Raw genomic sequence first — 14,893 nt, forward strand, 5'->3', positions numbered from 1 at the left:
TTTGAATATATTTTTTGCCCTTCAGGTTCATGTTGCAGAATAAATACTATAAGCTGTTTTGCTGAAAAAGACAAAGTTATTGCAACAAAGTCGGCGAGGACAGGCTTATAAGTTGACTCACAAAATATATTCGTTCGAATAAGCCCTCATTTACCACATTCAGATTTTAAAAGCGAAATAAAAAAACATTTATTAGAAGTAGTTATATATGAAATTCAATGTTTCAAAGTCTGTGAGGACAATAAAAAAAATCCTTAATGTCATGCATCCCTTTCTTGTCAAGTTTGCCAAAATTGTTTCCAATGAAAAAATATCTAATATCACATAAAGATTAAGATCATTTAAAAGTGACCCCCCTTTTTACGCTCCCCTAAATTTAGATGCATATAGTAATCGCTTTGAAACTCTGTTCATCTGTCTGTGTGGTCGAAACACATGGTTGCCAGAGGGTTTTTATGGTTTCCCTTGCTTGATTGAAATATAACTTACACATATAGTAGAGTATAGGGAAGGAAGTTGCTGGGACCAATGGCACATGATATTGCTATCTAGGATTATTGGAAACACGGCCAAATTCGTTGTTTGAAACCTTGAAATACAAGAAGAAACATATAAGTATGGCATTTATTTTTATTTCATATCTAAAGTTTTATTAAAGAAAAAAAAATAGTAATAATATATGTGACGTAGTAAAATTGAGAATGGAAATGAGGCAATCTAATTAAAAACCGATCTCTCATCGCTCCCGTTAACAGGAGCGATGAGAGATCGGTTTTTAATTAGATTGGAAATGAGGAATGTGTCAAAGAAAAAAACAACCGACCAAAGGCCATCAATGGGTCTTCAACACAGCGAGAAAATCCTGCATCCGGAGGCGGGCTTTTACCTCTGTGGCCCTTTTAACAAAAATGATTATGTGTACTTGACAGTGAAAATAGACGTCACATTTAACTCCGAAAAATATAAATGATCTAAACTAACTGAGTAATATATATTCACCTCTACTTTGGTATCATTTAAATTTAAGAGATTTATAACAATAGATGGCAAAGAAAAATGTTTTGATAACGATTTAAACCCGAAATTCAAATATAAGAATTTATTTGTTTGAAACTAAATGTTTATAAAATAATTCTATTAAATTTTGTCAATTATAAGTTGTGCTTGATTTGACATAAATACTTTGTCAGATCTTGTCATACGAAAAAAGCAACCTGGGGGTGTAGTAAGGAAACTTAAAAACAGCCTTTCTTTCATATAAATGACAGAGTATTTGTTTTTGCGGTTTTCACATTTTTTAAAAGGAAAGAGTCGACTATCCTTGACCCTCCGTTTGGAACGGCCTCTTGCACTGCTTTATAAATGTTTGTAAGTTTTTCTAAGGTTCAACAATTAATTAAATGCAAATTAATGTAGTTTTGGTGTTTTCTTAATGTCAGTTATAAAGATCAATGACAAAAAACAAATATTGATAATAAAACTGAGAATGGAAATGGGGAATATGTCAAAGTGGTTAAAAATTTACACTGGCAAGGTTTTCGAAAGTATTTTTTTGACTTAGATATAGTACGGTCTTAAGGATACAATTTTTGAAAATTGTCTGAAGTTAGGTTATATCAAGAAGCATCGAAAAACATGTCTTAAAGATAAGCTAAGATTTGTAAGATAACAGCCATCAGTGATATTGTTTGCCTTAAATTAATGGAGAATAAAGGCTTTTTCCCCTGGAGAAGAATCTCAATTTGAAATAAAAATGGCTTAAAATTATTCCCAAAAAGACAACTTTTTTCCCAAACTGTGCAGTTTCAGTAGTAATTGTTCATGAATTCAAACTGAAAAACACTCATTTATACATTTTTCATGCCTAAAATAACTATATGTGCAGATTTGAGGGTCTATTTGTGTATGCATAGGCGGATTTAGGGGGGGGGGCAGGGGGCCCGCCCCCCCCCCTTTTTGGGGAAAGAATTGGTTGCTTATATAGGGAATCACTGAAGCGTGACTGGAGCGGGCCCCCTCTTAGGTCAGTCAGTGGGCCCCCACTTATGAAAATTTCTGGATCCGCCACTGGTATCATCACTGACAATAAGGAGTCTTATTTCAAAGCAGGGTTTGGCTATTGAAAGGGGGTCTGTGAATTGAAGTGTCAGTCAAATTCTATTCTAAATTTCCCAACTTGATGAAAATTACGCATATTTTCCCAATAAAAATGGGTAGAGGTAGTTCTGAAAAAAGCCAACAATATCACTGGCCATTTTGTAGTATTTTAAATAAGATGTGTAGTCATGTAAAAAACGATCATAATAACGAAAAAACAATGATTTTGATTATTCTTATCGCATGTTTTATCACTCGAAAAAAAACCCCGATCTACACTCGAAAAAGTGGGCCGATTCACTCTATAAACCACGATCCTAGTCATTACATCCTAGCTCCTTTGTTCTATCCGGCTCAGATCTCCCCTACCAGATCACTCCACTGAGTTTGAGTTTCTTTGTTATGCATGCTTTCCTTTGTTCTGTAACATTTTGGCGGGAATGCCAAATCCACTATAAAACTTATAATTAATTATACGGAAAAGACTATCTATAAAAATTCACACAGAAAAAATCCAGTGTATATGCTGGGATTCGAACTCAAGACCTTTAGCAAATCAAGCCACGACAGATTCTACTACACCAGGACGACTGGATACGAACTGTCAGTAATTAAACATACTTAAAGGAAGCAAGATATTTTTATAAGTGGGGCGAGTTGGCAGACCTGTATTCAGTGGGGTTTAAACCCTTTTCGTTTATAAGTGAGTTGTCAGACTGATTGTTCAATTTGATTTTACACATTTTCAAATTGGGACGAGTCGGTAAACAAGAGTGAGGCATTTTTTTTTATAAAGTGACGATATAGTGTGGGCCGATTGGCCAGTGGGGGGGGGGGGGGGGTGACATTATTTGATATCTACTCATCGTGTTCGGGGTCATTAAGGGTATACATCATATAGTAATATATAAAGTATATTGTAATGGTTGTGTGGCGTTCTAAATTAGATTTTATGAATTGTAAATGGTTTTTCGTCTAATCTAAAACAGCTGGGATGTAAAATAGTTATCCCATTCGGACTTGGTGTGTCAGTGTTAGATTACCATCTGGTCTCCGGCCATCGGGGTAATCTTACACTGACACACCGTGTCCTCGTGGGATAACTATTAATTACATCCCAGTTCCTTTGTTCTACCAGGGGTCATCTGAGCTGGATCATCCCTACCAGATCACCCCAGCTTGAGTTTCTTTGTTTTGAATGATTTTGGCGGGAATATCTTATCTACAATAATATTTAGTATTATTTATTGAGAAAAGACACACTTTCAAAATTTATGTAGAAAAAATCCATTGTCTATGCTGGGAATCGACCTCAAGACCTTTAGCATGTTAACCCATGACACGCACATCTACGCAGGACGACTGGATGGCTAATCTCAGTAATTTAACATATTTAAAGGAAGCAAGATATTTTTATTAGTGGGGGCGAGTTAGCAAATCTTTATTCAGTGGGATTTTAACTCTTTTCATAAATAAGTCGAGTCGTCAGACTGATTATTCAATGGTATTTCACCCTTTTCATATGTGGGGCGAGTTGCTAAACAAAAGTGGGGCGATTTTTTTAGAAAGTGGCGATTTAGTGTGGGCCGATTGGTCAGTGGGGCGAGTTGACATCGTGTTCGGGGGTCATAAAGGGTATATATTATAATTATGTAGTAAGATATAACTTATGTTATAATGGTTGTGTGACGTTCTTAACTAGATTTTATTAATTGTTTAAATGTTTTTGTCTAATCTAAAACAGCTGGGATGTAAAATAGTTATCCCATTCGGACTTTGTGTGTCAGTGTCAGATCACCCTCTGGCTTATACAATATATAATATTTTGTAATAAGTGTGACCAAGGAAAAAAGTAGCTTCGTTTATTATTTTCGACTTAATTTAAAATTTTCAATTTTGATATTTTAGACTTTAATTAGCTGTTAGCTAATTAGTGACATTTTACCTCTTTCATAATGTATGTTCTTAATTGTCATAATCAGATTATCATTTAATATTTATTCTTCAAGTTCTAAAAATAGTTTAATCTTTGTCAGTGAACAATATTGCTCAAATTAATTGTTATTTGTTATGTCTATACTTGTCAATTCAATTGTGTATAAATACTTGTTTATAATTTTTATATGGAAGATTTGGACTCAGGACTTTACACTGCACACAGTTCATCTGTAATAAAAGTAGGCTATTAGTATTCCATGCTGAATTATTGGTTTATTCATTGCTAGTTGAACCAGGGGCGTAGCTACCCGGAGGCACGACAGCACGTGCATCCACGTCGTTTTCACAAAACAAAAACAAAAACAAAAAAAAAAAAAGCAGAAGAGAGAAGGATGAGTTGGTCAATCGGAATCGGAGACTGTTGGTGTCTTTTCCGTCTATCCCGGATATTAGTTTGACAACCTAGTTACAAGTGTTGATGAAGCTGTTCATTCAGAAAAAGATCGTAGCTTCGAAGTTGCGTTCACATTGATTCGGCATTCAAAAAAAGAAATGGCAAAATAAAAAAATATAAATTGAATGTTAAAGGAAACACCTATGTTGTCACTTTTTTTAATTGATGAAATATCATTAAATAACGACATTTGGTTTCAAAATAAATTTTTTTTAAAGATTATAACAAAATCGGAAGGTTACTTGTATCTTTTACAAGATTTTACTTTTGAATTTGTAATACTCAGTCTAAGAATTAAAGATATGTAGTTTTGGAGCACATTTTACAGTGTACAGTTCATCAGTTTGGAATGAGATGTACCAATCGGCATTACTTATCAGATCCCTTCAATATCGTTGAAAATATGCCGAGGCGTGGTTGACAGACTACCGGAGACAATCACCCTGCAACCACGCCAAAACAGTATTGGAAAGTCTCATTATTTTTTGCGTTCATATACCATTTGATAAGGCAACTGGACAGTGGAGTCGCGTCAAGTTATCAGAAAATCGCTTCTTTGTGCTGTATCTGCTTCATCGTGTTGTAGGAAATATCACAAACGAACAAATCTCAATATTGTCTGAAACATACGAAACTGACCTAGCATGTAATTTTGACGAATTCAATTGGGAGGTCGCTCGATGCCGAACACGAACGCTGGTTTATAATATCTCGCGAGTGCTACCATGCCATGATGGCCCTGAGATATATCAGTCACGGTACTACGTATGTAAATGAAAACAAATGTACGATCAACAATGAACAACGAAAGTTTCATAACATTACTGGATTTGAGTGTGAATGTTGACAAAGGAATAGAGAAGTTTGTTTCTGCCCAGACCCGAAGAGCAGATTTTGGACAATATTGAGTAAATTCTGTATCACAAATATGCAGTTGTTTATGTATTACTATATTCAGAAGATTTTTTAATAGTTTACATATAGCTCCTCTTTTAACCGTCCTATGACCTAAAACCGAAAAAAAAAAATTCTGCATAATAGGGTCCCAAAAATTTTTCGCCTCGATCCGCTCGGCGGTAGTTGCTTCCACATCGTTTCTTTCTAGCTACGCCCCTGAGTTCCAAAGTCTCAGTAGTTAGTTTTCATCAGAGTTCAGAGTTCTCAATGCTATTCACAGCAATCGTTCGTTGTGTGATCAGGTGCATCACACAGGTTTCAGTAACAAGAGGCCATTCAGTCAGACTCTTGTTACACAACCCCAAAAGTTACCAAGTTTCCCCGGTGACAGATGTATAAAAAAGAAGATGTGGTATGATTGCCAATGAGACAACTGTCCACAAGAGACCAAAAAGACACAGAAATTAGCAACCATAGGTGATCAGAGGTCACCGTACGGCCTTCAACAATGAGCAAAGCCAATCCCACATAATCGGCTATATTAAAAAGGCTCCGAAATAACTATGCAAAACACTTCAACCGAGAAAACTAACTAAGGCATACTTATAGCATTATGTATGTAACAATAGATACGTCAGCGACTAATTTTATGTATATAATAAATATATCTGTACAATAAACTATGTTTTATTTTGAAAGCGGAATGAATATATTTTGATATGTTATAGAGCTCTTTTGTGTATCATGAAAAGATCTACCTTTCAGCCTGAAGGCAAGTTTAACAAACGGATGTCCATTTGAAATTAAACAATATACATGTATTATATAGCTATGACACTCTCAATTATAGAAGACCCCCCCCCCTCCCCCAATAGAAGGTTAAATAAATAGAAGAGTTTTGAATGTGGGATGTAATCAGGTGAAATCTGGGGTCCTTTATAGCTTGCTGTTCGGTGTGAGCTAAGGCTCCGTGTTGAAGGTCAGGCCCTACATTGACCTATAATGGTTAACTTTTATAAATTGTAACTTGGATGGAGACTTGTCTCATTGGAACTGATACCACATCTTGAAGATGTGATTCTTCCGGCGGGAGTTAAAATCTCCCGCTTTTCAGACCCTCTTTCGTCCCTCCCGTTAAAATTTGAAATCTTCCGATTTTTGAAAATATCAATCTCGAAAAAATTTCAGTAGACATTTCTGTTTTCAAACTAGATACGGACAGGGAAAAAGTCCGAGAATGTTGATATGGGAAAAGTCCGAGAAAAACGGAAGTTTCCTGAATGGAATTTGTGTCAAAAAGGTAAATAGGAAAATAGCCTCGAGTAATCAATGAAGGTGTTAAGGATTTGACTGTATATACAACAATAAAAGATGATTGGCATTTACCTAGTAATCAACTAGCTAGTTAAATATACACGTCTGGATGATTAAAAGTGAAATATACTGACAATAGAACAGTTGTATAAACATCGACTTAAAAAAAAATGATGCTGATAAAACACTTTAATAAATTTTGATGCTGTTGCAATCATGGAACAGATTTACAGTTTATACTGAACCTCAAAGACAGACAATGGAATACCTATATAAGTGTGTTTGTGTTATAATTTGACAAAATGCAAACTGTATGTTATCACCAAATACCCCAGCATCAAATTAAAGAAGACAAAGTATCTAGCCAAATTTAAAAATGGTGCACGTCCAGTGCCAAGGGTCAAGACCATGCTTACTACACTTCATGCAAAACTGACTATGGTGACCTTAATTACTTGACCAAAAATATGTAGACAGCTACCTACCAGAAAGCTCCCACAATTCTATCAACTTAACACCTTCTGTTTCAAACATTTTCAGTAGTGGTACTAAAGTTGACAATGTGGCTAAAGCAGAGGTACTTTTTGCCAACTATGTATGACATTTATCTATAAAACGTATATACCAAATTATAAAAAGTCTATAATATACAATTTACAATGCATGGGCTCGATAATATGTATCATCATTTTGTGTGTATTTCTTTTTTGGAGTAGATGTCATCTAACTAACTATCGAAGTGACCTCCAAAGACTGCCGACAGTCATATATAAGCGATATAAACATAATTATGTATAGATATGAATAATTGGATTTTTTATTAGGTCTGTTTACTTTCATATTATCAGTTACAGCCAAATGACTTGAGAGTGCGAGTTGAAACAAAAGCTTTGGTTAGCTTGTTTGCTATCTTAACCGCTAGATAACAAAACATGCTGATTAACTTACACACTCAAATTTTTGACCGGTTTAAAAAATGTCACACCCGGTCTCATACGCGAGTACTATACTTATATACTAATTCCAAAAAAATAAATCGTGTATATATTCTTTTTTCTGTAAAAGGGATATAATTTGCTACTTCCGGTGTAGATATGTCACTTCCGGTCTCTAATCATAGCTATATTTAGACTGATTCCAAAAGTATATACCGGTTTTATATACTTATATATCATATGATAGTCATAAAATGGTCATACAGTTTAAAGATATTTCTTAGCCATATCCTAGGATACTCTCGAAAACCATGCCCCCGTTGATCATGTTGCTCTATCTAATTTACATCATCGTTGAAACGAAGAGCGGCTAAATTGATTTTAAATAAAAGAATAAATATAACCAGCGAATAATTACATTTAATTTAGTATATAAAGGGTTGGCTACTACGCACACTTTCATGATTGTCGCTTAACAAGAAATTGTCAATATGAACGGCTTACAAAATAATCTGATACATCTGAATATATTTCGTTTTTCAAACAACTGCTTGAAAGCGTTAGTCTTAACCATTACAAAAATGATAACTCAAACCTTGGTGTTTTCATAATATTTTATAGCCTAACCATGATAGACGGTATAGGGTTGAACATATAAAATATGACGTCTCAAATTATCCCGACTTCTTATAAAAGTTGCCTCAGGCAAGAATTTGAACTTTAAACGACTGTAAATTCGAAAAATCACGTCTAAGAGGTGCTAGCCAAAATTTAAACTCGTATCTTTAAGTGATGTCGTTGTTAGAAACCGATAGTGATGAAATTTGTAATAGATTTAAATATTTTGTATACATTTCATTTGACCGCTTTAAGACGTTTAACGTTAACATGTGTTTGATTGTTTTAAAGAGGTTTCTGTTAACTTAATTGTTATAAAGTTTCGATTTTAAGTGCTATCGCTGTACGATAAACATACTTTAATGATCAATAATTATGTATATTTCACAAATTCAGAAAAGGGAGACAGTTTGGTGCCATTGCTAATGGCGTATAAGAAGGTAAAGAGTTAACTTAGGGAAAAGGGGTGGTGGGGGTATGAAAGTGACAAAACATGTAAGCTTAATATATTCTTGTTGCTAATCATCGTCCTTTACTTTAAATTGTAATTGCTCCTTGTCCCTACTCGTACACCTCTTCTATAGTAAAACTAATAACGAGGCTGTGAATAAAACAAACAAGTCTATGAATGCAAAAGATGCATAACCAAGTTGATATGAAGTGTTTAGTTCATATTTCATAACTTATAATTAAATATGAAATAGAGAATGGAAGAGGGGAATGTGTCACTAATGAGATAACAACCCGACCAAAGAGTAAAAACAACCGAAGGAGGCGTACTTCAACTGCCCCCTAAACAAAAATGTGTAATAGTTTAGTGAAAATGGACGGTGTATAGTTTATTACAATTTTTGTTGTTTCACATGCCAAATTTGGAATACATAGTAGTATTTATGCAATGAGTAAAGATTTGTATTACAAGCTTTACAAATATAGCTTGATAATGTTTCTTTTATGCTATACTTCCGACTGAATGGGAATCAATAACATACATATCTCTTTTTTATAATTAAGTAACAATTAATTGTAAAGATATTTTGTAAACCTGATATTGCTGACGTCATCTATTTTTATTTATACATATTTCTAAAATTGGTTGTAAAAAAAAAAAATACTTTTTATAATTCATCTAGGAACAGTGGTGAGCATTATGATCAAAGTCAATAAACAATTTGACTGCCCAAACGGTTGGCATCCTCAATGTTAAGGGGTAGTTTCCCTAAGAAATATATATAAATTTCTTCCTCTAAGATCAAATTCCTTGACACTGCTGCACAAGTAAACAATGGAATCCTATTTTCAGACTTGTATTGCAAGCCCACAGACAAACTCTCCAGACTATCAGAATAAAGCGGATTGATCCACCAATGTCATTATGATACTGTGACCGACCGATTTCAAGAGCTTCGCAGTCACCTAAAAAATAAAGAGATTGATAGAGGTTTTCCTCGTGCTCACAATGTCAACCGGAATGAACTATTACATTATAAGGAGAGAACTGTAAGCAAAAAAGTTGCGTTTGTGTTGACTAACCATCCTGACAAATTGTCATACCTTATCCTAAAATTGGAAAGAAATTGAAGAAAAAAAAACTATCTAAGATCTTTCCCGAACCACCCGTATACTTGCTTTTAGTAATCCCAAAAGCCTTAAAGCCTTCCTGTGCCAAATGATTTATCCTATAAGTCAGGATCTAATTCAGCAGGCTCTTGCAATAGTACGGTGACCAGACCCAATATTTTTTAGATTTAATCGTCAAACATACTATATGGCTATATTATATATCATTGGATTCGGAAAAATGAGTACTATTGACATATCGATGTCGTCAAAAAGAAATGTGGTAACAGTTTTGCATAAAATGAGGTCAAAGATCAAATTCTGTTTTTTTTTCTTCTTCTATACTTTCAAAATTTGAAGAAATATACAACAATTTAGGTTAAATTTTAGATACATACATTTTCTTATATCAATTTTCAATGAATCATCTCGAAAATGTTAAAAAAAAAATGAAAAAGAAATCGATTTATTCTGGAAATTGGCGTTTTTCAAATATTTGTTCTATTACACAAGATCAACACATATTCTGTTAAAATTACTGTAGTTACCTTGCCGGCTAAAATCTAACCTCATCAATAAATGATGAATATTATTTTTACCTGCATCCTTCTGTCATGAAGGCATATTTTGCATAAGACTATTCATGAAATTCATTAAAACTAAAAAGCACTCAATTATTCGAAAATAGTTACAATTCAACATTCCAATCAAAGAGATCCACACAACAGAATTATATCTTCTGGTTAATTGTCAAGGAACATGATTTGAAATTTCTACATAATTCTGACCCTTTACAGGACCAAAGCCCCGGACATGTAAGGTTTTGTAGTGAACAAACACATGACTCTTTCACATGCAGATTTTCCTTCAATGAAGACACAAGATCCTGCAAGAACTCTGCTGAAATATGCCTTTTAAAATACACGGGGTGTAATGAATCATTTTACTCACGCCAACCGTATTCTAAAGGTGACCGGATAGGGGTTTAGCAATGTGTAATGCGTTTCAAATTTTTAGTTTAAAACGAAGTACGTAAAACATACTGTTTCAGTGCCGTCTTGCAGGAAGGTAACCTGACTAAACTTACATCTTACTTGTGGTAAACTTGAATAATTATTATGATGGAGTGGTTTTAAAGAGATAGTTCTGATCATAAACCTTTGAAATTATCTTTCATGCCAAAACAAGGGCTTCATCATTGTCAATATTACCGAAACTCTAAACACAACTGAAATAGTCGTGCGTGTCCTTCGAAGTCTTGTAGACAGTTTGTATACCTACTCCAAACAGAGACGAAGTTGCGTCGCATCCGGTAAGTACATGTGCAGCAGGCAATAGTTTACAAATTGTTGGGGAAAGACAGACACATAGTTATTGAATGGGTGAAAATCTCCGCCCATCATTTACACTGCTAATGTTCCACATCTGCAACCACAACTCGCTTGTATGTGTCCTATTTTTATAGTAGCGAACACACAAAACAATTACAATTGTATAAGAGGTCTTTATGATTGTTCTTCCACTTTTTCACATTTCCCTTAACTCCGTGTCAAAGTTTAAGGCATTGGGTATAGGCCTTCTCTTGAGTGCTGAACAAGTTACGACAGCCATAAACAGTGTTGGTATAAATAACTAAGTTTCAAACGTTCTGACTATGTAAAGCTCACATCAGGTGGAATCTTATCGGATTTGTCAAGGTTTTCCAGTCAGGAATACTTCTCCGCTCTATAATCTGATACACTTTGATGGAAGCTGTAGTCTCTGTGCGGCGTTCCCTTTCGGCAGACTTTATAGAGTTGTTCGTGTCGTAGCGGTCAAAAACATGTGCTACTATGTGCGCCATAGAAATTCATTGGGATATATTTTTTAATAGTAAGCTGCAAGGTCGCCGCATGTTTTACCTTTCTTAGCATTAATAAATTGAACCAATGCCATACCATCTCTTATGTAAGTTGTGAGCGATGATATAAAGGAAGGTAGGGAAAGTGCACAAGAGACTTAAGATTCGAATTGCTTCACAAAATCCGACTTGCATGATTTTCTCATGGTGCCGTCATTTTGAAAAGGGGATAATGGAATGGGTGCGACAACACATGTTCTATGATAACATCATCTCTACATTTTGCCGAAATTAGTGCACGTCTAATTACAAGTAAGTTATGGATTTATGCGACCTGAAAGTATTTCCCCCGATTTATTTTTCAGGTTTGTGTTTGACTTTGATATTGGACTATAAAATCTCCTTGTGATCTTAAGAAAGAGCACTAATGATAAAATGTTTAGACATTTTCAAGCCTTCCTCGACAACTGTGAGCAAAGAACCTCGAATATGTCTTGAAGCATGCATTTAAGAAGAGATATTGATAAGACATTGAGGGTGGGATTCCACACCAAAGGGATCAGTCATGGATCATTTAGATGGTTCACAATGGCAATAACATGTTCTTCATCTCTGTTCATTGCTGTCGGCTTTGTTTCTTACTGTGAATTTGCATAATTTTCAGCATTTCCATCCATTTTCAGTATTACACGACTAATGGATTCTATGAAATGTCTAGTAAGGGCCCATCTAACAAGCGCAGACTTTTGAATTGTTATGCCTACAGTGCCATCTAATCCCCTTGAGGCTTTTATAACGGTCTTTTCTGTTGCCATGTTATAGTACTTTTAAAATGTCCAGGAATCTGTCTAAAAAGCAAAGTAGCCATCTATAAAAGGTGATCAAATGGTCACAGAAAATTGAAGCATATCGAGTATGTTAAATGGCATCCACCTTCGTGGAGTACGGTTGGTTACAAAAATATAATTTTACATTTGAGATGACGATCTCAAGGAAGAGACCAATTTCCCTCTCGTTCTGCTCTAACATTTGACAGCTAAATGTCTACTGCTTCAGGGAACATATCCCAGTATGTAAATGTAAGTAATACATCACATCCCAATAGCGTATATGTATCTATAAGAGGCTGTATATGAGCTTCGAATAGCTCCGTCATATGAGCGTTATGAATTTTGTCTGGCTTGAATTGCTGAAATAGTGCTTCTGAGACAAATGAATTTGATATTATTGATTAATAAAGGTACAAATGTATGAAATAACATATAAATGTTAATTATTTTACATTTTGCGTTAAAAAAAATCATGAAATGAAATTGGAACGCACTCTATTAAATGCAAAGTATTCGTAGTGTTAAACTTTTACAAAAACTCTTTAATAACGAATTAATTTTGCTAAACTTTCTTTGAAATCGTTAAAATAATATGAATAAGGTGTAACAACAATGTATATAATAACAGAAATCATATCACGGATGTTATTTTACAATGTTGACCTCAAAACTTTTCTTAGTCGATTTTTCGTTCAAGTTAATTAACGTACTTCAAAGCCCATTTTACGAAAATTGCACCGTACGATTTTTTGACGACAAGTCAAAATGTTAAGTTTAACCTTTGAACTACCAATACTGTGATTTATAGCCGTATAGTCCGAATGACAATTAAACTCCTTAAATAAGCGACTTTTCCTTACTCGGTCACCGTACTACAAGGGTTGCGGGGAGAAAACTATGTATGACTGGCAAGCAATACTGTATACCCTTACGATTAACAGGCACTCCACCTGTATGAAATACAACAAAAACCCAACAGCTGCAGTATCAGACTTAACGATCCGAATATCATTTCTCGAAAATTATTAAGTTAGGTATACTGCCCTCCTTTAAAGAAGACTAGTCAGACAAATAACCAATCAATCTGTCTGTAGGACTGGACTACTCCGAAAGGATGATTCTCGACTCTTAGACTCCTAGGAGTCGAGATTAAGAATTGAACGATGGACAGATATTGCGTGAATTTTTCTTGCTTCCTGATTGGAAGATATTACGAGACGTGAATAATCAAAGTTTATTGATTGGTTAGGACAATCCAAACCAAGTAAATGTCCTTCAATCCCGTAGAGTATCGGATTTGTCCTCTCTATTTTAGCAATTAGATTTTACACAGGTAACCTTTATCTATAAATAGTCGAATCTTCTGGAGTAAACAACAACGTTAAACGATAATGTGGTAAAATTTGCTGATTGATGCACGTGGCTATTCTAGTAAATGAATTAAGTTACAAAGCGAGAGCACTTTCCATTTTCATCAGCTAAGAGTCGAATAGCCTTTTTGAAAGGCTAACGCTTGTGTTATACTTTACATTAAAATGATATTCACAGTTCAAGATATTACCTTCACCTACACACCAAAGGCGTTTTACTATAATGGTGTCCATCGGATGACAAATCACGTATTTGTTATATATTATTTCAGAAAACATCACGATTTAGCAAATAAATTAAATTGACAGCGAATTGTTTGAAAAATGTTTTGCGTAGGTGTAATTCTGTAGATTAAATTAAACATTAAAAGAACTTTTATAAAATTTGTTAGTTTTAACAAAACAATATTATACATGGGGGCTTGATTAAAATAAGATTAAGTTGTACTTGTTTTCGATCAAGTACTTTTATTGTACCTTTAAACAAAATATTTAAATTGAAATAATTTAAAAATCAAATTGCTTTTCACCAGAAAACAATTTCGTCAAATCAATGTCTATTCAATATATTGTTTATTCGGTTATATGCAGGTCAAACTTTCATTGTGCTTGACATTGAGCTTGAAAATTATATTTAAAATTATATTAAAAATTTTGTTATAGGGTTATTGCTTAATATTCTTATATTGGTGTAAAATTGTGTATATGTATCCTATAAGCTGTATTGCTTCCGGAATAAAGTATTATTGTTATTATTATTGCATGAATATTGGGAAATATTGTCCCGAGTAGAATTTTATATTGCACGAGCTTGCGAGTGCAATATATGATCTACGATGACAATATTCCCTAATAAACATGCAATAACCCTTTTATTGTATAGCAATATAATATTTGAAAGTAAAAATTGGTTTTAACTAAGATTTTGTCGTTGATTACGTCATGATTTTTGAAGATTTATTGCACTAGTGCAATATTAGAATTTATTGCACACTAACTTTTTTTTTGTGGGAAATATTATATTGCTATGCAATAATATC

General features: G+C 34.1%; 1 long non-coding RNA gene across 1 annotated transcript in view; it reads left to right on the plus strand.

Moving 5' to 3' along the window:
- Positions 1-491: 491 nt before the first annotated feature.
- LOC143041900 (uncharacterized) overlaps positions 492-14,893 on the plus strand; it is a 45,071-nt gene continuing 30,669 nt past the window's right edge. Inside the window, exon 1 of the long non-coding RNA XR_012967830.1 lies at positions 492-615. This is a non-coding gene — a long non-coding RNA (uncharacterized LOC143041900). The remainder of the gene's footprint in view (positions 616-14,893) is intronic.

Source organism: Mytilus galloprovincialis, chromosome 1, assembly GCF_965363235.1.
Source record: "Mytilus galloprovincialis chromosome 1, xbMytGall1.hap1.1, whole genome shotgun sequence".
NCBI lineage: Eukaryota > Metazoa > Mollusca > Bivalvia > Mytilida > Mytilidae > Mytilus > Mytilus galloprovincialis.